The sequence below is a fragment of the Dermacentor albipictus genome, chromosome 2, assembly GCF_038994185.2.
Source record: "Dermacentor albipictus isolate Rhodes 1998 colony chromosome 2, USDA_Dalb.pri_finalv2, whole genome shotgun sequence".
Classification (NCBI taxonomy): Eukaryota; Metazoa; Arthropoda; class Arachnida; order Ixodida; family Ixodidae; genus Dermacentor; species Dermacentor albipictus.
The window spans coordinates 98,465,226-98,493,056 of record NC_091822.1 but is presented as its reverse complement, the minus strand read 5'-3'; the positions used below and the strand labels follow the sequence as shown (position 1 = coordinate 98,493,056).

Below are 27,831 nucleotides of genomic sequence, written 5' to 3'. Positions count from 1 at the left end.
CACTGTTCATGTGTTAATTCTTGCGGTAAGATGTAATCGCAAACATTTGGCGCTTCATCTTGAAACAAGACCGGTAAGCGCGCTCGTTCTTGTACGGTAGAATAAAGAACGCGAACATGCACCGACATGTGTGTAAACTACTGGAAGGTGACTGAAGATGAAGGACCTATTACCGTGCTAGTACTGTGTATACTGTCAAAAAGAAGAAAAAAACATTTCGGAAGGAAAGAATGCCCAGTGTCGAGATGTAACGATTCAAGCTTTATTTCTTTTTGACCTAGAATGCAACACCATTAGTTCCACGTGCTTTATGCATGGGTAATGTTATGACACAACTCATTATTTACCCGTTCATTACATGCACCAACCAGCCCAAATTATCACTGTACTAGAGCTTATGGACGCATCGCAGTGCATTGCTTTGCACTTCATTGTAGCACAGGGGTTTGCTATTGCCAGTAGCGAATGCTTTGGTTGACCTCCCTGCCTTTCTGTTTTTTGAATTCTCTCTCCCTTTGTATAAAACGCACTAACTTGTGGGAGAGAAAGCGTTCTCCTCTCTTAGAATTCAATTAATTGTCAAGCAATTATATTCCAGTTCCAGTAACTAGAGCACAAATGCGAAAACGAAACCGATTCCGTTCGGTTCTCCGCGCTCAGAGTGCGGCACCAGGGGGCAGCGCGCGCTGCGCGTCCGTTGAAGGAGTGGTGTACGGAGATGCACATGTGTTGTCAGCCGGCATTTTTCGAGTTGTGTTGTAAATGTTGTTAATTCGCCGTAAATATCTCTTGATTTGTGCTCAAGAGTGGAGCAAGACCCCAAGGAAGAGAGATTGACGCATCGGGAGCGAAGAACAGCAACGATGGATGGTTACGCTGCTTGGGTCTCGGCACGTTCGAATTGGCAAAGTTCCGAATTTGTCGCTGTGTTGTGTACGCTTGTGCGCTCATCATTTGCCGTCATCGCGCGGAGATATTTGCGCTGGGTGTCTTTCACTTCGTGTACAAAACTCTGCACGCTGCGGCATCGAAGAAGTTGTCCTGTGTTTGGGTGCACGTATGCGCTTGGACACGGATAGCCTGCTTGCTCTCAACGGGTGTTCAACAGTCTACGCGCGCTCGTAACTTCCTCATGAGGTAAGCCCATTTTAATCTTATTTGGTTTGCATAACGCAGGTGTTAAAATGATGTGTGGTAAGCCGGTGTCGCGAACAGAAATATTGTTTCAAAAGACCACTATGCAACGTCTTAGGGCAAAAATGACGCATGAATGGGGAAAGGGATCACCCTATCTTTTCAGATCGATTCCAGTCGTAGCGCGATTGGCTCGATCGCAATTTCCGTGAGGTACTTCTAACCTTTTGTTCACTCGCGTTAAAAGCGTAGAATAAAACTGCGTTCAGTTGAGCTCTTGTATTGACGCTTGTATTGGCTTGAGAGCATACTGTATCCGATACAAGAACTTCTGTTAAAATACGGAAATAAACGTTCGAGGCAATAGCAGTCGCTCACTACCTGTGATCGTTACTTTCTTGCTTGGGTGCACGTTTTAATTGTGACCAGAAAAAAACGTCTTGCTGCACCGCAAACGGTGCAGCAAGACGTGTTCCTTCGAATGATGTCTGGGCAGTCAAGGCATTCGTGCCACTAAGCAAGCAGTAAACGGGGTATCAGTGCGAAAAAATTTGTACATACAAGAGAAGCGAAAGGTATCATCATTGACTCTTTTATTTTACGAATAATTAAGTTGTATTACTAAAGCGGAGAGTGGATATGCATGAAAGTCAGATTGTATTGATACTCAGCAAAAACAAGGTAACTTATCATTACTAATCAATCCTTTTCTTTTACTGAAAGGCAAGTTGCTGTTGTGCTGCAGCTGAGAAGAGGTCTGCTGCCTGCAATGGGTCCATCTCTCTCAAGTTATTGCAGTATTATAGCTCTCAAGGTGAGTGGATTTTTTTTTCTCATAGCTATTTGCCACCTGAATCATGACCGTTTACTTAGCTGTGTAGGTGATCACTGTTAGTGACATTGGAGTGCTGGTGGACCAGCACTCCTTTATGATTGCAACGCATATGACAGGGTGCAGCTGTGGCAGTAGGCAAAGGTGTTAATCTATAAGCCAAATTAGGTTCTTTGAGGTAATATGTTAATATATTGATGACATTGGATTGTGGTCTAGCAGGCAAAAATGCTAAACAAGAAATTTTAATTTGCACTTGGTAAGATGTGCAAGCAATTCAGGCTGTTATACATGAAATGGGACATTTGTAGATGTCTTCTACAGTGATGCAGTCCTGAATTGCTTCAGAGTTGAGTGATACCACTATAATTTCTCTGTAGAGCATGCAGCACAGTTTAGCATTGGGGGAGGCTGGCATCAACAGGCGTCTACTTACTGTGAAGTTCAAATGAGGTGTTACTGTTAGGGTGACTATATATAATTTATGGTTTAATTCTAATCTTGTGTCAGGCAGACATAGTTTACCCACTTGGTTAAACAATAGAGATGTAATATCTATGTATACAAGTATTACCCATTCATTTATGCCATTTAGACAATGGCAGAAATGCGTGGGTAATACTTGTGTACATAGACAATACATCACTATTGTTTAACCAAGCGGTGCCCCTGCATGCTAAATTTTACAGGGCTATTATTATGTAATGTCAGCTTTTGTTGTAACATTAAGGCACCTTTTATATTATTACAGATTACCACCATTGTGCACCATCATAGTGTGATATTTACACTAAATGTATTTGACTTTGCTATAAAACCTTGCACAGCGGTGCATCATGAAATTTTTTTATATAGTTTCTGGCCTCAGAATGCACTTCACGTTATATTCTTGTTTGCAACAAGACTATAATGCAGGTTTCTCTCCTTATGTTTTGTGGCACTTCAAACTGCGGCGAGCTAAACCACTGGGCAGCAATACTGGATATGCTACTGCGTGTGGAGCTGTCTTCAAACACACACAAGGAATACATCATTGCTTTTTTAGCACAAAACAACGGACACAAGAAAGACGACAGAACAAGGCGCTACCCTCAACTGACATCACTTTATTGCGTCCCTCCTTTGTAGACAGCAGAATCTAGAACATGCGCTGTGAACACCATGTGCAGGAATCACCAACATCTGATCAAAAAAGCACACTCATGCGACAGAATAAAAAAAAACATATTGAGCACTGTACAAGGTTAAAGAAAGCACACTAATGCACTGTGACCCCAATGACTGTATGAATAAAACTTCCGATAACTCTCTGGCGGTGGTATCACGGCTCTTTTTTCAAAATCGTAGCATCACGAAACATTGCGAACCTAAGCGATCCATACCAACAGGCACAGGTTCCCATTTGGCTCAACATTGTAAAATATGGAAGTGCAAAGCCATGCATCGTGATACTACGATTTTGAAAAAGTGCTGTGATACCACCGCCCGAGAGTTATCGGAAGCTTTCTTCATACAGTCTTTGGGGTCACAGTGCATTAGTGTGCCTTCTTTAACTTTGTGCAGTGCTCAGTATGGTTTTTTGGATCCCGTCGCATGAGTACGCTCTTGTGATTGGTTGGTGGTCTCCGCACTTCGTGCTTACTGCGCATGTTCTTCTAGATTCTACTATTTATAAAGGAGCGACGCAATAAAGTGATGTCAGTTGAGTGTAGCGCCTTGTGCTGGTTGTCTTTCTTGTGTCCAATGTTTTGCGCTTAACAAAGTATTTATGGATTCACACCAACTAGCCCGCCAACACATTGTGTTGCGGGCACTTCTGAAGTACTGTCTGTCTAATAACCTTGGTGGCATGAAAGCGCCGTCCACTTCTATGCGTTGCTTTCTGTTTCATTGTGGCATCACATCACATTATAATCATAATGTGTATGTACTTTTTCCAAGAGACCCATATTCCTATCCTTGTGTTATATTTGCTGTCGCATTATTTATGTGCAAATTACCAGTGCTCCAAGCTCCATTTTATCGCAAAGTAAACTACTGGTACTTAAACAGTTCTATATATCAGAAAACCAAAGCTGAACTGCCGAACAGTACCAAGCGGCAGCCTTAGTGCAGTGTCAAGTAGTCAGATTTTATTGGTCATGCAGAGGTGCACAGGATAGCTCTTTATTACTTGCTGAATAATTAAGCTGTGTGAAAACTGAGTATTTATGTAGCTTCAACCACATGCTATTGGCCATTGCTCCTGCCCTCATCAAATGTAGAAGATTATCACGGCATTTCCTATTCTCTTTTTCCTTCTTACAGTGGGATTACTGTATGCGTAAGTAGGAAACGGATCACATAGGCAATCAAAAGCCAACAATGTGTAAACTTGGAACATTGATTGTACAGTTTGATGACCCAGAATAAGTAGAAATACACCATAAATGATTGACCATTAACTTTTACTTGACACAGGGCTAGAGCATACAGTAAGCATACTGTATGCTCATACGGTGTCACATCAATTTAAATTTTAGTTGAGCTTTGCAGTGTACACTTCTATTGTTGCATTCTCTCAGAGGAATGGTAATGTTTCGCGTGTATAGCAACTAGACTGTCTATATACAGTAGTAAAAATGTGTGAACTGTATTTTTTAATGATTTGATAGAATGTGTAGCACAATAAAGCCATACAATCAACGCACAGTGATGTGACTTTCTCTGCACGTGTTGCAGGTTCAAAAAAAGTATGGTGGAAGCTGTTGCCAAGGTTCCGGCCAGAAAAGACAGCCAGTATAAAAGGGTCCACGCCACTGATCTCTACTACAGGGGATGAACAGCACATCGAGCACCCTCGACTGAAGCCGGCCTTGTCCTGGAAGTTGGTGCTTCACAACTTTGCGGCAGCACTTTGTTGCACGGGTGTGTGGCATTTCTTCCCCTAACATGCTTGCCTGATGTGCCATAAACTACCCAAGCAGTGTTTCGAGGTGTCCAGAATTTTTCCATTGTAGTGTCTACAGTGTCGCTAACATAAGTGGCGTGCAATGGAAACACTGGTAAATCAGAAAAAACTTGATGTAAGAGAACACTATCGTATACGGGTTCAGATTGTCATAAAAGTGCTTACCAGACATGTAGAGACCTCCTAAAATGTGAAAAACCACAAAGAAAGGTTTTTCGGCAGCAATATTATCTGATCGCACGCACTAGTTAGTCCACCATATGCCCTGCTTCCAGGACAAGCGACTGCATGACATCGCATTTCCACTGGCTTCACCTGCATCCGGTGCGGTGTGCTGCATCCAGCGAAACATGTTAGAAATCAGTGGTGCACAGTGTTTTCTGTCCCCTTTCTCGACGCCTACTGAACACATGTTAAACTGTTTCCAAAGCAGACAAACAGAGGGAAAGGGTTCTGAACACATTGCATTTTAAAGTGGCTGGTCTGGGTAACGCAAGTACTGTGGCATAGTAGATTTGCACCAGGCAACCTGGGCGCCCAAAAAGGCTGCTGTTTACTTGCAAATGGCCAACATATTGTGAGCATGAAGTTCTTTTTTTATTCTCATCGCTTATTTAGCTAATGGAGACAGCTTTTACAACTGAAGAAGCCTTGAAAGCATGAAACACTTCACAAAACCAGCTTGAATATATTGTGTCTGCATCACAATTTCATGGCTGCATGAGTGAACCCTCAGGTTAACATGTAAGAGAGTTCATGATGTTTGCCATGCATTATCCACTTTATTTACAGGTCAACCCTATCTTGAGATTTAAGCTGATGTTGCGTTTAGAGAAATTATGGCCGAGAGCCAGCTTTTGAGAATACAGATTGAGCTTGACAGATTAAACGCCAGAACAAGTCGTTGAGGATTTCAGATCAAGAATCTTCAAATGCCAGTTCATTTAGTGGTGTTAATATTCTGCTCGAAGTTATTGATTGTTACGTTCATATGGTGCCCAAGCATTGCGGTAACAACTTCACTTGGAGTACATAGCAAGGGTGTATTCGATGTAAGCTGCTGGCTTTTTTTCTGTGTTTTCAAAAACTGGTTTCTTGTTCACTTTAAATTTTCAAATTTTGCATTGTTTATTAGGTGTTGTGTCCTGTTTCCTTTTCCTGCAGCTTCTTAGTTAAACATCTGAATAGTGAACACAACTTGACCTTTTGCTTGATTGTCTAGATTACATGCCCTCGATGCAAAACAATTTCACTTCAAAACTGCTTGTACCATACTGAAAGAATAACTTGAAGCAGCCATAGCTACCAATAACACGCAAAAGATGATTATGAAAGTTTTAATATTGTTTTTTGATCTACAGGGTGTCTTGACTATCATGCACCAAGATTTAGAAATATGTAAATGCGATGTAACTAGACAAAATGAAGGTAATGTTTGCCATCGCTTGGAGATACTCTGATTATATTGTGCATTCTGCCTAATTGCATAATTCTTAATTAGTTATTAAATATCTCAAATAATTAAATTAAATGTGTCAATGAAAAGTTGTAGAGCAATATGAAAGCCTCCTGATACACTTTTTTGTTACTGTTACTCATTGTGTGCTACATAAAAGTGTTTTTCCAAGGAATAAGCCTGCGAATACATTAAAAGTGTCTTGAGTGGCCAGTCATATGTCATTTTGTGGTGCAAAGCCACGAATACAACTTAAATGGGCTCTTTTAAGAAAAAGACTTAGCTCAGCAAATTATCTTTCTTTGTGCAGCCTGTGGAGACAAGGTTTCTTAGACATGGCCATGGCCCTCAAGGAAGATGCCGAGGCCACAGGCAGTTCCTCCAGTGACCGTGAAAAGGTCCCCTGGGGCACAAGTCTGGTTTGGCACCCCCGCCTTTCTCCTGCAGCTTTTCTGTCTACTTAGCTAACCAGGTGGGTCAATGATGGCAAAGGGAAAAAAAGAATCAACAGTATCAAATGCAGAACTTGCTCAAGCTCAATGCATTTTTGGTGTGAAGTTTTTCCCTTATCATTTATCAAAAAACGGGTAATATGTATATGATATGGTCTTCATACGGACACCTCTTTCCCACAGAGAATTAGCAGTAAAAAAAGCAGCTTATGAAGGCTTGAATATTAGCTAGGATGATGTGGCATAGATAGGATAATGATTATGAATGTTTCTAATGAAGGTAGTGGTAGTAAAGTGAATAATCATAGTTTATATATAGATTGAAAGACATTTCGTTCCAATGCCAGAATTTTAAATCATCCCAAATAATCCTTGCATTTTATAGTCTTCATTTTATAGTTCTTGATGCTTGCTTCTTGCGGACATCATTCTTATGCTGCATAAGTCACCTGTTATAAATTCCCTATTTCTCCCGTTCAAGCAACTTCCAGAAACTTGCTGATGAGATTAGGGGGCGGCGTGCACCCCAGGCTGAGATATGCATTCAAGAGCCTCATATCTTGCAAATGTTAGAAATACTCCTGCTAAGCAAGTTCTTGGTGTCATACAAGGTTATTTGCGAATACGAATTTGCCTAAATTTAGAAAGCAGTCAATATAAAACATGTCAAGCGATATCGCTGACGATACACACACATTCCAACTGAACTAAATACAAATAAATATAGCACCAAATGCAGAATCATTGGCATGATGCCATTCTTTCAGTGGAATAAAATCTGTCCTGCATTGTAAATCTGGAATCCTTTATAATCCAGAATACTAAATACTTATGAGGGTTGTAACGTAAAATATGCATGTATTTATTCCTCGTTTTTTTACTTTAGGACCCGATAATGCTTAAACAGCAGTGAAAGAACTGAGATCACAGTACCTAATACTTTATATTGCTCCAGAAATCCGTTTCCCTGCCGATCGCAGCATTAGACTCTAACAAAAAGGCACATAACACTTAGGGTGGTGCTATTCACTTTGATTGTTTGGGAACGAAACCCATAATGTACATGTTATGGCCCTACGTGTCATTACGTTTGAACAACAAAAAGGTAGAGGGTTTGCGTTTTGCAAAACTGCATGGAGGTTTTCACTGTGTGCAATTAAAATTAGGAACCTTCCCAGCTCATACTAAATGCATTCTCCAAAGCTTTAGGTTATACAGGTGCACTACTTTACACAGAACACACTCTTTTCCCTCGTCACGGCTCACACTCTTAGGCAGAGTTACACCCTTTGAAGTGCCCCTTCTTCCACACAACGATAATTGTCATCTGCCTTTATGCATTTCCTTTCTTTACCGCTGCGAGCCCTGTGCTTTCCAGTAACGAACGGCATGCGCGTTATCAGCATGATAGCATTCCCGACAACAAAGTAGCGGGCGTGGCGTTTTCAAGAAAGGAAACGCATCAAGGCAGATAACGATTATTGTTGTGTGGCAGAAGGGGCACTCCAAAGGGTGTAACTTTGCCTAAGAGTGCAGGTGGTGATTCAGATTCTTCAAAGGTGTTTCATTGTATGGGATGGCACATCGCGCTTCACTTATTTGCAGAATATTGCATTCCAATTGTGTCATATGAGATAAATCCATTAGAGAGCTTTAGCTTGCCCTAAATTTATTACAGCTGTGTACTGGTAAACTGGCCGCAGCTTGCAGTGCTTGTGGAAAAACAATTGTAACTGCCATATTATATATAACTGCTAGTGCACAGGCTTCAGCAGCAGCAATGGTCAGGGTACACTTGTTTCTTCTATTCTGGGGTATGCATCCTCCACCAGAAAGTAGTTTTTTTCGTCTTCCTCTTCTACCATATTGGAATGTGAAATTGGGTGTAATTTGTAGGATATAGTCTTGCATAAACTTCATGAGCATTTATTCTTGTCTGTGCCACAGATCATTGTTGCTACCACTGTAAAAGCAGGGTGCCTGTTTACAGCACCCGTAGGGAACAATCTGTGAATCTTTAACGAACAGTAAGGATAATGAATAATCGTATAATTTTTAGTAATTTTCAACAAATTTAGCACTCTTTGCTTTCCACTATGGTGTTTTTCAAACTCTAATGTTGGCACAAGGTTTGAGTGCAGGATGTCATTTTGTGTGAAAGAGTACACTTGTGCGCATAACACCTCATCGTCAACATTCTGCTGCACAGAATGTCATTAGCTTTCGTATGCATTGGTCACTATCTCACAAACCGGTTGCTCCTTTGTTAGTTGGAATGTAGCATTTATGTAAAGCACATTTGATGTTCTAACAAAAAGCATTGTGCCCTCTTATCCCCTAATTCTCCTCACTTGATGCCTAGTGTTGTAATAGCATGGTTGACACCATGAGAGTCAGTGTGGTGAATAATTGTATCTGGTGGAGTAGGGGGTGTACGTTAACTTAAGCAACTTTTTCAGACGACTTGAATCAGTATTGTGGAATGCTGTTTTTTTTTTCAATCACTGTTACCAAGTTTCACTTTGGTTGTGGCAACAAGTATAATGTAGTTCGCTAGCACTCCTGCCAACACATATAACGTGCAGGCATCTGTGTTGAAAAAAAGACCAGCTAATGGTTTGCCAGGAGCTAAGGTCCATTTAGACCATTAAATTTTGAACTTACACCGGTGGAAATAACTGGTGAATGAAAGCACATCCGGGAGAACTGAAGCAAGACTGCGAGTCGGCCTAGTTGGAACAAATTCATCTTGAAACTTATTGTGCGCAACAAACAGGGACGAAGAATAGAAGAAACATAAGGAAGAGCGCTTAACATTGTGTTTCTTCTATTCTTCGTCCCTGTTTGTAGCGCGCAATAAGTTTCAAGATGAGCAGGAGAACTGACCATAATATTTTCTTTCATTATAACACCACTGAAGCTTTGAACTGCATTTGAACTGGCTTGTTTAAAAAATGACCCATTCCCTTGTTCAAGTAAGACAAAGGTTCCACAGGAAGACAGAAACTTGAAGCCGTCAACGGCAGCATGAATATAAACAGCACTCGACGTTTTTCAATCTTGCACCTGGTTATATTATCCATCCCATTTTTTTCCACAGGCTGTTCTTTACTGTTTTATGGTCATACCCAGTTTAATTTTAATGTCCCTATTTTTTAATATTTGGTTAATATATATTTTCTTCATCGGCTTTCAACAAAATATATATTCATAATGTGCCTTCATTTACCATTTGCAGTGATCTTAACCAGATGCATCTTGATACAAAATTTATTTTCCTTAATTCTTCGTTTTCCTTTTCCAAAAGTGCAAACTGTTTATCTTGATACCTATTATGTCTTCTGGGAAGATTGGGTCCACTGGATTAATGACTGCATACATGTGTACATCGTTTTCTGTTTTGGTCACCCCTACTCTTGGCAAGTACTGACAGCGTTGCTCATACCCGCTCCATCACAATCACCACTGCTAAGCACACCCTTCCTTCCTTTATTTTAACACTTTGGCTTCTCTTGACCTATTATATGCACCAGTTACTTCTCCCCCAATGAGGCTAGGGGCCAGTGAGATATGCACAATCTAAAACAACACAGCCAAGGAAAACATTTGCTACCCTAATGACAAGCACCTATGTCGAAATGTTCGCTACAGCAACATCCCCTGTTCCAACACTGTTGATCTACTTACATGTTTTTCTAACACAGAAGTTGCTGCTTTGTCGTGTTCTGTGGTTATACTTTTTTGCCGCTTTCTTTAGGATGGATATTCACGAATACTATTTGTTTGTCCTAACAGCAGCAAGTTTATCCTTGCAAGCGTTTGGAGTCAAGAACAACTTTCACCAGGAAGAAGTGCAAGACGAGTGATTGAAGAAAATAAAGTTGCTTCTGTGGTCTAAGAACTTGAGTACTGAAATGTTGCACCTTTTTGTATATATGCTATGCAGTGCATTCATATCACAAAGTGCAAAGTGTTTCATCTCTGCAGCCATGTCAGTGTGTTGGCAAGACAATTTTCTCAATGGTGACCTGCTGCTTTGACTAAGAGCTGCCTTCATGACATTTGCATTAAAGGAGATGTACTATCGTGGACAGAAGTACCCTGGAAGTGCAAGCGTTGACCAAATTACATTTCTGCTCAAGACCGCTGAAAACAGTGGGTCACGTATACACATTCCGAACGCAGATGGTGGCACGGCTGATCCCAGCAAATAGCACACCAATGAAATTCGGTCGACTCTCGCACGTCCTGGGCAATTTTGTCCCCGATGGCACATTCTTCGAATAATGGATATGCTCTGCAAGATGAAATACGGGAAGCACCTGTACTTTAACGGATATAGTACAGATTTAGCATACGGAGTCTTTCGTTTTCTGAATACGGCAAGCACCTGTTTTTTAACAGTTATAGTACAGATTCAGCATACAGTGTGTTCCGTTTTCTGAATACGAGAAGCACCGTACTTTAACGGTTACAGTACAGATTCAGAATACAGAGTCTTCCGTTTTCTAGATACAGAAGCACTCGTATCTTGTATTACGGTCTCTTTTTTTACAGTTGTCCGTTCTACGGAAATGACCGTTCTTAATTTACGGAAGAGTGTTCGGTCACAAATTACCAGCAAATTTTCTGTAAAGTAAGGCAATTTTTTTTTACAGTGTATATTCGTTTCAATGAAACGAATAGAATAGAACCGGTGTCTCTGTGTGACCAGCATGATACGGTAAATCTGCTGTCTGTCTGATGGCTTGGCGTAGGGACTAAAACATAAGTGCACATGCTCGCGTGCGGTCAACCTAAGGCAATCACGAAACATCTAAGCGGCAGGCGCTAGCAAATATTTGTGGTACACCGTCATCGTTTTCAGGCATTTGAAGTCTAGTAGGCTTGAAATCACTATATGTCTACGCTAGTCTTCCTGCACGAGGTCGATGGCGCTGCTCAACACGGCGATTACTGCGGCTGGTGAACCAGCATGATACATATATAAGGTATGTGCGTCGGCATTGATCTTTTGCCCATTAAAGCCTTAACATATGAGAGGGATCGCATAATAAGAAAGCCATGGCTATATTTGAGGTCAACATTTCCGTAATACCTGTAAGTGCATTATAGAGAACGGAACGAACACAACCGAAAAAAAATTCGATTATCATCCTCTTTCTGGAAAAACAGAGAAACACGTGCCAAGACCACAATACGAGCTCACATTGTCACGCCGCACAACGTGTATAGATATATAAACATTGACGCTGCATGCTTGGAACATACGCTGTATAGAACAACGGTAACTATAATCCAGCACCTACACTGTAAAAAAAAATTGCCTTACTTTACAGAAAATTTGCTGGTAATTTGTGACCGAACACTCTTCCGTAAATTAAGAACGGTCATTTCCGTAGAACGGACAACTGTAAAAAAAGAGACCGTAATACAAGATACGAGTGCTTCTGTATCTAGAAAACGGAAGACTCTGTATTCTGAATCTGTACTGTAACCGTTAAAGTACGGTGCTTCTCGTATTCAGAAAACGGAACACACTGTATGCTGAATCTGTACTATAACTGTTAAAAAACAGGTGCTTGCCGTATTCAGAAAACGAAAGACTCCGTATGCTAAATCTGTACTATATCCGTTAAAGTACAGGTGCTTCCCGTATTTCATCTTGCAGAGCATATCCATTATTCGAAGAATGTGCCATCGGGGACAAAATTGCCCAGGACGTGCGAGAGTCGACCGAATTTCATTGGTGTGCTATTTGCTGGGATCAGCCTTGCCACCATCTGCGTTCGGAATGTGTATACGTGACCCACTGTTTTCAGCGGTCTTGAGCAGAAATGTAATTTGGTCAACGCTTGCACTTCCAGGGTACTTCTGTCCACGATAGTACATCTCCTTTAATGCAAATGTCATGAAGGCAGCTCTTAGTCAAAGCAGCAGGTCACCATTGAGAAAATTGTCTTGCCAACACACTGACATGGCTGCAGAGATGAAACACTTTGCACTTTGTGATATGAATGCACTGCATAGCATATATACAAAAAGGTGCAACATTTCAGTACTCAAGTTCTTAGACCACAGAAGCAACTTTATTTTCTTCAATCACTCGTCTTGCACTTCTTCCTGGTGAAAGTTGTTCTTGACTCCAAACGCTTGCAAGGATAAACTTGCTGCTGTTAGGACAAACAAATAGTATTCGTGAATATCCATCCTAAAGAAAGCGGCAAAAAAGTATAACCACAGAACACGACAAAGCAGCAACTTCTGTGTTAGAAAAACATGTAAGTAGATCAACAGTGTTGGAACAGGGGATGTTGCTGTAGCGAACATTTCGACATAGGTGCTTGTCATTAGGGTAGCAAATGTTTTCCTTGGCTGTGTTGTTTTAGATTGTGCATATCTCACTGGCCCCTAGCCTCATTGGGGGAGAAGTAACTGGTGCATATAATAGGTCAAGAGAAGCCAAAGTGTTAAAATAAAGGAAGGAAGGGTGTGCTTAGCAGTGGTGATTGTGATGGAGCGGGTATGAGCAACGCTGTCAGTACTTGCCAAGAGTAGGGGTGACCAAAACAGAAAACGATGTACACATGTATGCAGTCATTAATCCAGTGGACCCAATCTTCCCAGAAGACATAATAGGTATCAAGATAAACAGTTTGCACTTTTGGAAAAGGAAAACGAAGAATTAAGGAAAATAAATTTTGTATCAAGATGCATCTGGTTAAGATCACTGCAAATGGTAAATGAAGGCACATTATGAATATATATTTTGTTGAAAGCCGATGAAGAAAATATATATTAACCAAATATTAAAAAATAGGGACATTAAAATTAAACTGGGTATGACCATAAAACAGTAAAGAACAGCCTGTGGAAAAAAATGGGATGGATAATATAACCAGGTGCAAGATTGAAAAACGTCGAGTGCTGTTTATATTCATGCTGCCGTTGACGGCTTCAAGTTTCTGTCTTCCTGTGGAACCTTTGTCTTACTTGAACAAGGGAATGGGTCATTTTTTAAACAAGCCAGTTCAAATGCAGTTCAAAGCTTCAGTGGTGTTATAATGAAAGAAAATATTATGGTCAGTTCTCCTGCTCATCTTGAAACTTATTGCGCGCTACAAACAGGGACGAAGAATAGAAGAAACACAATGTTAAGCGCTCTTCCTTATGTTTCTTCTATTCTTCGTCCCTGTTTGTTGCGCACAATAAGTTTCAAGATGAATTTGTTCCAACTAGGCCGACTCGCAGTCTTGCTTCAGTTCTCCCGGATGTGCTTTCATTCACCAGTTATTTCCACCGGTGTAAGTTCAAAATTTAATGGTCTAAATGGACCTTAGCTCCTGGCAAACCATTAGCTGGTCTTTTTTTCAACACAGATGCCTGCACGTTATATGTGTTGGCAGGAGTGCTAGCGAACTACATTATACTTGTTGCCACAACCAAAGTGAAACTTGGTAACAGTGATTGAAAAAAAAAACAGCATTCCACAATACTGATTCAAGTCGTCTGAAAAAGTTGCTTAAGTTAACGTACACCCCCTACTCCACCAGATACAATTATTCACCACACTGACTCTCATGGTGTCAACCATGCTATTACAACACTAGGCATCAAGTGAGGAGAATTAGGGGATAAGAGGGCACAATGCTTTTTGTTAGAACATCAAATGTGCTTTACATAAATGCTACATTCCAACTAACAAAGGAGCAACCGGTTTGTGAGATAGTGACCAATGCATACGAAAGCTAATGACATTCTGTGCAGCAGAATGTTGACGATGAGGTGTTATGCGCACAAGTGTACTCTTTCACACAAAATGACATCCTGCACTCAAACCTTGTGCCAACATTAGAGTTTGAAAAACACCATAGTGGAAAGCAAAGAGTGCTAAATTTGTTGAAAATTACTAAAAATTATACGATTATTCATTATCCTTACTGTTCGTTAAAGATTCACAGATTGTTCCCTACGGGTGCTGTAAACAGGCACCCTGCTTTTACAGTGGTAGCAACAATGATCTGTGGCACAGACAAGAATAAATGCTCATGAAGTTTATGCAAGACTATATCCTACAAATTACACCCAATTTCACATTCCAATATGGTAGAAGAGGAAGACGAAAAAAACTACTTTCTGGTGGAGGATGCATACCCCAGAATAGAAGAAACAAGTGTACCCTGACCATTGCTGCTGCTGAAGCCTGTGCACTAGCAGTTACATATAATATGGCAGTTACAATTGTTTTTCCACAAGCACTGCAAGCTGCGGCCAGTTTACCAGTACACAGCTGTAATAAATTTAGGGCAAGCTAAAGCTCTCTAATGGATTTATCTCATATGACACAATTGGAATGCAATATTCTGCAAATAAGTGAAGCGCGATGTGCCATCCCATACAATGAAACACCTTTGAAGAATCTGAATCACCACCTGCACTCTTAGGCAAAGTTACACCCTTTGGAGTGCCCCTTCTGCCACACAACAATAATCGTTATCTGCCTTGATGCGTTTCCTTTCTTGAAAACGCCACGCCCGCTACTTTGTTGTCGGGAATGCTATCATGCTGATAACGCGCATGCCGTTCGTTACTGGAAAGCACAGGGCTCGCAGCGGTAAAGAAAGGAAATGCATAAAGGCAGATGACAATTATCGTTGTGTGGAAGAAGGGGCACTTCAAAGGGTGTAACTCTGCCTAAGAGTGTGAGCCGTGACGAGGGAAAAGAGTGTGTTCTGTGTAAAGTAGTGCACCTGTATAACCTAAAGCTTTGGAGAATGCATTTAGTATGAGCTGGGAAGGTTCCTAATTTTAATTGCACACAGTGAAAACCTCCATGCAGTTTTGCAAAACGCAAACCCTCTACCTTTTTGTTGTTCAAACGTAATGACACGTAGGGCCATAACATGTACATTATGGGTTTCGTTCCCAAACAATCAAAGTGAATAGCACCACCCTAAGTGTTATGTGCCTTTTTGTTAGAGTCTAATGCTGCGATCGGCAGGGAAACGGATTTCTGGAGCAATATAAAGTATTAGGTACTGTGATCTCAGTTCTTTCACTGCTGTTTAAGCATTATCGGGTCCTAAAGTAAAAAAACGAGGAATAAATACATGCATATTTTACGTTACAACCCTCATAAGTATTTAGTATTCTGGATTATAAAGGATTCCAGATTTACAATGCAGGACAGATTTTATTCCACTGAAAGAATGGCATCATGCCAATGATTCTGCATTTGGTGCTATATTTATTTGTATTTAGTTCAGTTGGAATGTGTGTGTATCGTCAGCGATATCGCTTGACATGTTTTATATTGACTGCTTTCTAAATTTAGGCAAATTCGTATTCGCAAATAACCTTGTATGACACCAAGAACTTGCTTAGCAGGAGTATTTCTAACATTTGCAAGATATGAGGCTCTTGAATGCATATCTCAGCCTGGGGTGCACGCCGCCCCCTAATCTCATCAGCAAGTTTCTGGAAGTTGCTTGAACGGGAGAAATAGGGAATTTATAACAGGTGACTTATGCAGCATAAGAATGATGTCCGCAAGAAGCAAGCATCAAGAACTATAAAATGAAGACTATAAAATGCAAGGATTATTTGGGATGATTTAAAATTCTGGCATTGGAACGAAATGTCTTTCAATCTATATATAAACTATGATTATTCACTTTACTACCACTACCTTCATTAGAAACATTCATAATCATTATCCTATCTATGCCACATCATCCTAGCTAATATTCAAGCCTTCATAAGCTGCTTTTTTTACTGCTAATTCTCTGTGGGAAAGAGGTGTCCGTATGAAGACCATATCATATACATATTACCCGTTTTTTGATAAATGATAAGGGAAAAACTTCACACCAAAAATGCATTGAGCTTGAGCAAGTTCTGCATTTGATACTGTTGATTCTTTTTTTCCCTTTGCCATCATTGACCCACCTGGTTAGCTAAGTAGACAGAAAAGCTGCAGGAGAAAGGCGGGGGTGCCAAACCAGACTTGTGCCCCAGGGGACCTTTTCACGGTCACTGGAGGAACTGCCTGTGGCCTCGGCATCTTCCTTGAGGGCCATGGCCATGTCTAAGAAACCTTGTCTCCACAGGCTGCACAAAGAAAGATAATTTGCTGAGCTAAGTCTTTTTCTTAAAAGAGCCCATTTAAGTTGTATTCGTGGCTTTGCACCACAAAATGACATATGACTGGCCACTCAAGACACTTTTAATGTATTCGCAGGCTTATTCCTTGGAAAAACACTTTTATGTAGCACACAATGAGTAACAGTAACAAAAAAGTGTATCAGGAGGCTTTCATATTGCTCTACAACTTTTCATTGACACATTTAATTTAATTATTTGAGATATTTAATAACTAATTAAGAATTATGCAATTAGGCAGAATGCACAATATAATCAGAGTATCTCCAAGCGATGGCAAACATTACCTTCATTTTGTCTAGTTACATCGCATTTACATATTTCTAAATCTTGGTGCATGATAGTCAAGACACCCTGTAGATCAAAAAACAATATTAAAACTTTCATAATCATCTTTTGCGTGTTATTGGTAGCTATGGCTGCTTCAAGTTATTCTTTCAGTATGGTACAAGCAGTTTTGAAGTGAAATTGTTTTGCATCGAGGGCATGTAATCTAGACAATCAAGCAAAAGGTCAAGTTGTGTTCACTATTCAGATGTTTAACTAAGAAGCTGCAGGAAAAGGAAACAGGACACAACACCTAATAAACAATGCAAAATTTGAAAATTTAAAGTGAACAAGAAACCAGTTTTTGAAAACACAGAAAAAAAGCCAGCAGCTTACATCGAATACACCCTTGCTATGTACTCCAAGTGAAGTTGTTACCGCAATGCTTGGGCACCATATGAACGTAACAATCAATAACTTCGAGCAGAATATTAACACCACTAAATGAACTGGCATTTGAAGATTCTTGATCTGAAATCCTCAACGACTTGTTCTGGCGTTTAATCTGTCAAGCTCAATCTGTATTCTCAAAAGCTGGCTCTCGGCCATAATTTCTCTAAACGCAACATCAGCTTAAATCTCAAGATAGGGTTGACCTGTAAATAAAGTGGATAATGCATGGCAAACATCATGAACTCTCTTACATGTTAACCTGAGGGTTCACTCATGCAGCCATGAAATTGTGATGCAGACACAATATATTCAAGCTGGTTTTGTGAAGTGTTTCATGCTTTCAAGGCTTCTTCAGTTGTAAAAGCTGTCTCCATTAGCTAAATAAGCGATGAGAATAAAAAAAGAACTTCATGCTCACAATATGTTGGCCATTTGCAAGTAAACAGCAGCCTTTTTGGGCGCCCAGGTTGCCTGGTGCAAATCTACTATGCCACAGTACTTGCGTTACCCAGACCAGCCACTTTAAAATGCAATGTGTTCAGAACCCTTTCCCTCTGTTTGTCTGCTTTGGAAACAGTTTAACATGTGTTCAGTAGGCGTCGAGAAAGGGGACAGAAAACACTGTGCACCACTGATTTCTAACATGTTTCGCTGGATGCAGCACACCGCACCGGATGCAGGTGAAGCCAGTGGAAATGCGATGTCATGCAGTCGCTTGTCCTGGAAGCAGGGCATATGGTGGACTAACTAGTGCGTGCGATCAGATAATATTGCTGCCGAAAAACCTTTCTTTGTGGTTTTTCACATTTTAGGAGGTCTCTACATGTCTGGTAAGCACTTTTATGACAATCTGAACCCGTATACGATAGTGTTCTCTTACATCAAGTTTTTTCTGATTTACCAGTGTTTCCATTGCACGCCACTTATGTTAGCGACACTGTAGACACTACAATGGAAAAATTCTGGACACCTCGAAACACTGCTTGGGTAGTTTATGGCACATCAGGCAAGCATGTTAGGGGAAGAAATGCCACACACCCGTGCAACAAAGTGCTGCCGCAAAGTTGTGAAGCACCAACTTCCAGGACAAGGCCGGCTTCAGTCGAGGGTGCTCGATGTGCTGTTCATCCCCTGTAGTAGAGATCAGTGGCGTGGACCCTTTTATACTGGCTGTCTTTTCTGGCCGGAACCTTGGCAACAGCTTCCACCATACTTTTTTTGAACCTGCAACACGTGCAGAGAAAGTCACATCACTGTGCGTTGATTGTATGGCTTTATTGTGCTACACATTCTATCAAATCATTAAAAAATACAGTTCACACATTTTTACTACTGTATATAGACAGTCTAGTTGCTATACACGCGAAACATTACCATTCCTCTGAGAGAATGCAACAATAGAAGTGTACACTGCAAAGCTCAACTAAAATTTAAATTGATGTGACACCGTATGAGCATACAGTATGCTTACTGTATGCTCTAGCCCTGTGTCAAGTAAAAGTTAATGGTCAATCATTTATGGTGTATTTCTACTTATTCTGGGTCATCAAACTGTACAATCAATGTTCCAAGTTTACACATTGTTGGCTTTTGATTGCCTATGTGATCCGTTTCCTACTTACGCATACAGTAATCCCACTGTAAGAAGGAAAAAGAGAATAGGAAATGCCGTGATAATCTTCTACATTTGATGAGGGCAGGAGCAATGGCCAATAGCATGTGGTTGAAGCTACATAAATACTCAGTTTTCACACAGCTTAATTATTCAGCAAGTAATAAAGAGCTATCCTGTGCACCTCTGCATGACCAATAAAATCTGACTACTTGACACTGCACTAAGGCTGCCGCTTGGTACTGTTCGGCAGTTCAGCTTTGGTTTTCTGATATATAGAACTGTTTAAGTACCAGTAGTTTACTTTGCGATAAAATGGAGCTTGGAGCACTGGTAATTTGCACATAAATAATGCGACAGCAAATATAACACAAGGATAGGAATATGGGTCTCTTGGAAAAAGTACATACACATTATGATTATAATGTGATGTGATGCCACAATGAAACAGAAAGCAACGCATAGAAGTGGACGGCGCTTTCATGCCACCAAGGTTATTAGACAGACAGTACTTCAGAAGTGCCCGCAACACAATGTGTTGGCGGGCTAGTTGGTGTGAATCCATAAATACTTTGTTAAGCGCAAAACATTGGACACAAGAAAGACAACCAGCACAAGGCGCTACACTCAACTGACATCACTTTATTGCGTCGCTCCTTTATAAATAGTAGAATCTAGAAGAACATGCGCAGTAAGCACGAAGTGCGGAGACCACCAACCAATCACAAGAGCGTACTCATGCGACGGGATCCAAAAAACCATACTGAGCACTGCACAAAGTTAAAGAAGGCACACTAATGCACTGTGACCCCAAAGACTGTATGAAGAAAGCTTCCGATAACTCTCGGGCGGTGGTATCACAGCACTTTTTCAAAATCGTAGTATCACGATGCATGGCTTTGCACTTCCATATTTTACAATGTTGAGCCAAATGGGAACCTGTGCCTGTTGGTATGGATCGCTTAGGTTCGCAATGTTTCGTGATGCTACGATTTTGAAAAAAGAGCCGTGATACCACCGCCAGAGAGTTATCGGAAGTTTTATTCATACAGTCATTGGGGTCACAGTGCATTAGTGTGCTTTCTTTAACCTTGTACAGTGCTCAATATGTTTTTTTTTTATTCTGTCGCATGAGTGTGCTTTTTTGATCAGATGTTGGTGATTCCTGCACATGGTGTTCACAGCGCATGTTCTAGATTCTGCTGTCTACAAAGGAGGGACGCAATAAAGTGATGTCAGTTGAGGGTAGCGCCTTGTTCTGTCGTCTTTCTTGTGTCCGTTGTTTTGTGCTAAAAAAGCAATGATGTATTCCTTGTGTGTGTTTGAAGACAGCTCCACACGCAGTAGCATATCCAGTATTGCTGCCCAGTGGTTTAGCTCGCCGCAGTTTGAAGTGCCACAAAACATAAGGAGAGAAACCTGCATTATAGTCTTGTTGCAAACAAGAATATAACGTGAAGTGCATTCTGAGGCCAGAAACTATATAAAAAAATTTCATGATGCACCGCTGTGCAAGGTTTTATAGCAAAGTCAAATACATTTAGTGTAAATATCACACTATGATGGTGCACAATGGTGGTAATCTGTAATAATATAAAAGGTGCCTTAATGTTACAACAAAAGCTGACATTACATAATAATAGCCCTGTAAAATTTAGCATGCAGGGGCACCGCTTGGTTAAACAATAGTGATGTATTGTCTATGTACACAAGTATTACCCACGCATTTCTGCCATTGTCTAAATGGCATAAATGAATGGGTAATACTTGTATACATAGATATTACATCTCTATTGTTTAACCAAGTGGGTAAACTATGTCTGCCTGACACAAGATTAGAATTAAACCATAAATTATATATAGTCACCCTAACAGTAACACCTCATTTGAACTTCACAGTAAGTAGACGCCTGTTGATGCCAGCCTCCCCCAATGCTAAACTGTGCTGCATGCTCTACAGAGAAATTATAGTGGTATCACTCAACTCTGAAGCAATTCAGGACTGCATCACTGTAGAAGACATCTACAAATGTCCCATTTCATGTATAACAGCCTGAATTGCTTGCACATCTTACCAAGTGCAAATTAAAATTTCTTGTTTAGCATTTTTGCCTGCTAGACCACAATCCAATGTCATCAATATATTAACATATTACCTCAAAGAACCTAATTTGGCTTATAGATTAACACCTTTGCCTACTGCCACAGCTGCACCCTGTCATATGCGTTGCAATCATAAAGGAGTGCTGGTCCACCAGCACTCCAATGTCACTAACAGTGATCACCTACACAGCTAAGTAAACGGTCATGATTCAGGTGGCAAATAGCTATGAGAAAAAAAAATCCACTCACCTTGAGAGCTATAATACTGCAATAACTTGAGAGAGATGGACCCATTGCAGGCAGCAGACCTCTTCTCAGCTGCAGCACAACAGCAACTTGCCTTTCAGTAAAAGAAAAGGATTGATTAGTAATGATAAGTTACCTTGTTTTTGCTGAGTATCAATACAATCTGACTTTCATGCATATCCACTCTCCGCTTTAGTAATACAACTTAATTATTCGTAAAATAAAAGAGTCAATGATGATACCTTTCGCTTCTCTTGTATGTACAAATTTTTTCGCACTGATACCCCGTTTACTGCTTGCTTAGTGGCACGAATGCCTTGACTGCCCAGACATCATTCGAAGGAACACGTCTTGCTGCACCGTTTGCGGTGCAGCAAGACGTTTTTTTCTGGTCACAATTAAAACGTGCACCCAAGCAAGAAAGTAACGATCACAGGTAGTGAGCGACTGCTATTGCCTCGAACGTTTATTTCCGTATTTTAACAGAAGTTCTTGTATCGGATACAGTATGCTCTCAAGCCAATACAAGCGTCAATACAAGAGCTCAACTGAACGCAGTTTTATTCTACGCTTTTAACGCGAGTGAACAAAAGGTTAGAAGTACCTCACGGAAATTGCGATCGAGCCAATCGCGCTACGACTGGAATCGATCTGAAAAGATAGGGTGATCCCTTTCCCCATTCATGCGTCATTTTTGCCCTAAGACGTTGCATAGTGGTCTTTTGAAACAATATTTCTGTTCGCGACACCGGCTTACCACACATCATTTTAACACCTGCGTTATGCAAACCAAATAAGATTAAAATGGGCTTACCTCATGAGGAAGTTACGAGCGCGCGTAGACTGTTGAACACCCGTTGAGAGCAAGCAGGCTATCCGTGTCCAAGCGCATACGTGCACCCAAACACAGGACAACTTCTTCGATGCCGCAGCGTGCAGAGTTTTGTACACGAAGTGAAAGACACCCAGCGCAAATATCTCCGCGCGATGACGGCAAATGATGAGCGCACAAGCGTACACAACACAGCGACAAATTCGGAACTTTGCCAATTCGAACGTGCCGAGACCCAAGCAGCGTAACCATCCATCGTTGCTGTTCTTCGCTCCCGATGCGTCAATCTCTCTTCCTTGGGGTCTTGCTCCACTCTTGAGCACAAATCAAGAGATATTTACGGCGAATTAACAACATTTACAACACAACTCGAAAAATGCCGGCTGACAACACATGTGCATCTCCGTACACCACTCCTTCAACGGACGCGCAGCGCGCGCTGCCCCCTGGTGCCGCACTCTGAGCGCGGAGAACCGAACGGAATCGGTTTCGTTTTCGCATTTGTGCTCTAGTTACTGGAACTGGAATATAATTGCTTGACAATTAATTGAATTCTAAGAGAGGAGAACGCTTTCTCTCCCACAAGTTAGTGCGTTTTATACAAAGGGAGAGAGAATTCAAAAAACAGAAAGGCAGGGAGGTCAACCAAAGCATTCGCTACTGGCAATAGCAAACCCCTGTGCTACAATGAAGTGCAAAGCAATGCACTGCGATGCGTCCATAAGCTCTAGTACAGCGATAATTTGGGCTGGTTGGTGCATGTAATGAACGGGTAAATAATGAGTTGTGTCATAACATTACCCATGCATAAAGCACGTGGAACTAATGGTGTTGCATTCTAGGTCAAAAAGAAATAAAGCTTGAATCGTTACATCTCGACACTGGGCATTCTTTCCTTCCGAAATGTTTTTTTCTTCTTTTTGACAGTATACACAGTACTAGCACGGTAATAGGTCCTTCATCTTCAGTCACCTTCCAGTAGTTTACACACATGTCGGTGCATGTTCGCGTTCTTTATTCTACCGTACAAGAACGAGCGCGCTTACCGGTCTTGTTTCAAGATGAAGCGCCAAATGTTTGCGATTACATCTTACCGCAAGAATTAACACATGAACAGTGAAGATTATGCGTAATCGATTTGTCTCAATGAATGGGCAGTTATTGTCAGAGACGAGATATTTTGTAAATATCATGGGAATGAGTTCAACCAACTACATTGCAGTTCAGCAGTGCCCTTTGACACTTGGGATTCGACACTTGCCGCATTCGAAAATTTCCTCCGACCGTTGTACTTGGATCTATAGGCCGCCAGTCCCCTTCGAGACCATTTATTGCCAAATGTAAACGCAGTTACGGTCATTATACCGCTCCCTGCATTTCGGTACTGATTTAGAGTACGCACAATTTTTGGCGTATAGAGCACCAATGTCATTCCCAGTGCACCAGCACCTGAGTGCCGCAAGCTTGTTTACGTATGCACGTATGTCCCCGGCTCTTCATTCATTTAAACATATATGCTGCGTTATTAACTACAAAGCGCCTAATTTGAGAACATTGTGAGAACACGCATATATTTGCGCATATGATCAGCGTTACAAAGCCCATATGCGCGGCAAACTGCGACCGGAATAGAAGATGCGTATATATATTTATACGATCTCTTATTGCAGCTTTTGGTAGAAGGCTAGCTCTCACATTTTGTACGCATCTTCGTAATGCGTACAGTTTGCGTGTTCAATAAAGTATTGTTAGCTGAAACTTTATGAGTACGAGCGCTCATTCAGACAGCTTAAATTTTCTCACAATATACGGATGTTCACATAACAAAAATACGGAATTTTCTGTTTCGTCCAAAACAGTGTATAGCCGTTATATGATTACAGTGAAAATGTCCGTAAAGCTGAATACGGAGAGCACTTTCCGTATATTAAGGGCAGATATTGCCGTATTTTTGAAATATGACATACTTTCCGTATTTTTATCTGCAGTTCTCCGTATAATGACAGAAATCCCCCGTAAAATTACGGAAATTTTTTACAGTGTACGCAAAATAGTTCACAACACTTACACACACCGCGGCTTATAATCCGCGTCACATGTTTGGGCCCCCAAGCGCGTACTGTAGTTACCGGTGCATCGAAAGGCTCCCCTTACGATCTCATATGAACAGACATGCGTAAATTTCACAAAGTAAGATCTAAACCATCCCGAAATCGTTCCGCAGCTAGCGACAGCAATACCGTCAAGATGCGCCGCGCTCCCTATTCTTCTCACCAGATGAAAAGCTCTATATACATAGAAAGAGCGTGGCAGAGAAAAGACGCGAAGAACTCGTTTTGACCGCACCGCGTCGAATGTGCACAATGCCCCCTGGAGGTTCAGGGTCAAGGCCACATTAGCGTTTTGACAGCTGTAATTGACCGTGACCCCTCACCAGCGCTTACCTTTTTACCAACATGCCAATCCAGAGTTTAGCTAGACAGAATGGAAGAAAGGAGCGGGAAGAGAAGGCAGAGAATGGGCTGAACAGAGGCAGTCGCGAAACGAGTGACTAAAGCCTTGCCACCTTTGGTTCGCAGTTCTCATACAAATACCAGGGGTGAGGGGTGGAATAGAAAAAGCTAACGTAAGACGGCACAGAAACGCTACATAAACTTAAGTTCAAGATACGGTATGGTCCACTTCTCCTATTTATAAAAATAAAAGCATCAAGTATGTCTAGCGGTAAACATACGCAGGACATGTGTAAGCAGAGTCGCGTTCAATAAAGTGCGCCACAGGGTCTAGGCGACACATCGGAAGCGGTCGCACGTCAAATAAACACTACTGTGCCCGCCAAAGTAGCACTGCGGCTATGGCATTACTCGAGGTCGCAGATTTGACCGAGGCACCCACATTTTGACAAGAGAGAAATAAAAAACTATCGGTTACTTTGATTTAGGGAGACGTTAAAGAGCACCACGCAGCTCAAATTATTCCGGAGTGCGGCTCTACGGCATGCCTCTTAATCCGATCGTGGTTTTGGCATGCAGAGCCTCATCATCAAAATCAAGTTTAAGGCTTCTGCCATAATGCGATGTGCCATGTGAGCCAATGACAATGCTCAACCCTCTCTGAGGTGACGAAATATGGCGGACAACAACTAAAGCAAACACCTCTCCCTTTGTGTTTTGTGTACTAAGCAGACAAACAGTAGTGGTGCACAAAAGGTAACGTTTATCATCACCTCACGACACTCGTGTTCAGAAACCGTTTTAAAAACTAAATATTTGCAGTCAACATGAGCCAGTAATTATGGCAGTCAATACAAACAGCACAGAAAGCTTCGCTTCCATAGATTCCCATAGTGCGTGGTATCTCCATAATTTAATTTTTTTCGCGCTTCACAAATTGCGGAACTAGTCGACACCCATCGGAAACAGTGCGGCAGTACTGCCAGATGCAACACAGCCTTCCTTTTTCTACAAAGATGAAGGAAAATCACACGTTTGCGAAATTCCTGGAATCAGTCATGATTTTCTGCTTTGACAGACACCTAAATGCTTCGCTAAAGCAGGTACATCGTCTCTATTTGGCCTCTGAGAATAGAGATCGTTCCTTATAGTTGGTATACTGTATGTGTAGCGGACGTCTCTGATACCGCGATCACAGTTTTTACCTTGATCACTATTTCTCTCCCGTAGGTAGAACGATGCAGAGAGAGGAGAATCACAAGCATTTTCCCCAATTATCTGCACTCTAATCGGGCTCAACGTTTTTTCTTCCCACGCCACTTCTGATGGTTTATGAAACGAGACACGTGATATGTCTCACGATTTCTCCCTCGTCAAAATGCGGGTGCCTAAATCTTGTTGATTTGAAATAAAAGTATACGCTCGCTGGTCAAATCTGCGACCTCGAGCAATGCCATAGCCACAGTGCTACTTCGGCGGGCACAGAAGTGTTTCTTTGACGTGCAACCACTTCCGTTGTGTCGCCTAGACACTGAGGTGAATAAAACCAACTCTGCTTACGCATGTCCTGCGTATGTTTACCGCTACCCATATTTGATTATTTTATTTATATATAGCAGAAGCGGACCGTACCGTACTTTGAACTTACGTTTATTGTTACCTTGCGCCGCACACCCTTCTTGATTTCACTGAAGGTTCACCATTATGTTTAGGCTGGGACCCTTGATAGCTGTGAAGTGTCTCCATGTCGCCTTACACCATTGTCCCCAGCGAGACGAGTGAATGAAAGCATGTTTCCACGCATGCGATAGCTAAGCTTCTGTGCCTTTTATTGTCATAGCAATTATAGCGACACTTCAGGCGAATTTCTTCCCTCGTCGCAGCGCGTTGTATGCTGCAGATTCGGCGGAAAGCGTTCGAGGGAGAGCCGAGATGGACGGCGGCTTCATGCGTGGGGTCTCGTCACGTGCGCACAGGGGGCCGAGGGAAGGTGAGCGCCCACTAAGAGGCAAAGTCTATCGAAGAGTATGTATTGTCACGTGGTGGTGACGTTGAAGAACACAGTAGAAATACTGTGAAGGACAAAACTAACTTTTAATGGGCGAACCTGTTCCCACGAAAACAGTCTACACTTATATCTCAACGATAGCGGCGAACACGGTCGGCGATCGTCGAAAATCTGATCAGCGGTTTAAGCGCGTCGGCTTTTATACAGCAGTCGTCGAATGTTCCAGACTAATCATGCGGACCCGCGTGCCTTCCACAAAGTTCTACACCATTCGCGTCGCGCGATGAAATCAGATAACACAACTTCAGATGCGTGCAGGCCCATCTCACGCTGTGCGATTACATTTGTTAGGCGGCGAAACGTGGTCGCCCGATAAAGATGAGTAGACGTGTCCATACCCCCCTCTTAAAATGCATCGTCCCGATGCTACAAATATAGGAGAGCGAAACACAAAAGGACACCCATTAAACATAAGTAACAAAACAACGAAAAGATGAAACTCACAATGTGCTTGTAACGTAAAAAGACACAAGAACTTCTTCGCACACAAAACAAGGTGAAATTAAGCAAAATAAAAATAAATTTATGCACGTGAGACGCGACTAGCTTGGTGCCAACTTAAATATGTGGACGTAAATATACGTTGAATCTAAAAGAGCAGTACAATCGAACGAAAGGAAAAAAAAGACAAATACGACCAAAGTTCGCGTACACAGTAAATTGTGTACATTGTTTCTCGTCTTGTGAACGAGTGCGTTTGTTTGTTCTCAACGAACGTGTCAGTGGCAATGTTAAACTCAATGTCGAGTTGAGTTTCTAAAACTTGGTAGATTTCCATTGCTCTGCCGAGAATGTAAAAAAAGAGTTTCGAG

The 27,831-nt window shown here is 41.5% G+C and overlaps 2 long non-coding RNA genes across 3 annotated transcripts; one reads left to right on the top strand and one right to left on the bottom strand.

Annotated features, from left to right (window-relative positions):
• The first annotated feature begins 719 nt into the window (after positions 1–719).
• On the top strand, positions 720–10,716 carry LOC139055496 (uncharacterized). Its single transcript, XR_011511806.1, has 5 exons — positions 720–1,137; positions 1,858–1,948; positions 4,688–4,873; positions 6,683–6,844; positions 10,620–10,716. It is a non-coding gene; the product is annotated as an uncharacterized lncRNA (long non-coding RNA).
• Positions 10,717–12,900: 2,184 nt separating this feature from the next.
• LOC139055495 (uncharacterized) lies at positions 12,901–22,908 on the bottom strand. Of its 2 annotated transcripts, none has more exons than XR_011511804.1 (5): positions 22,481–22,908; positions 21,670–21,760; positions 18,744–18,929; positions 16,773–16,934; positions 12,901–12,997 (listed from the first exon to the last, which is right to left on the bottom strand). It is a non-coding gene; the product is annotated as an uncharacterized lncRNA (long non-coding RNA). The 2 variants fall into 2 exon arrangements; XR_011511805.1 differs by having other exon boundaries at positions 12,916–12,994.
• Positions 22,909–27,831: the final 4,923 nt, after the last annotated feature.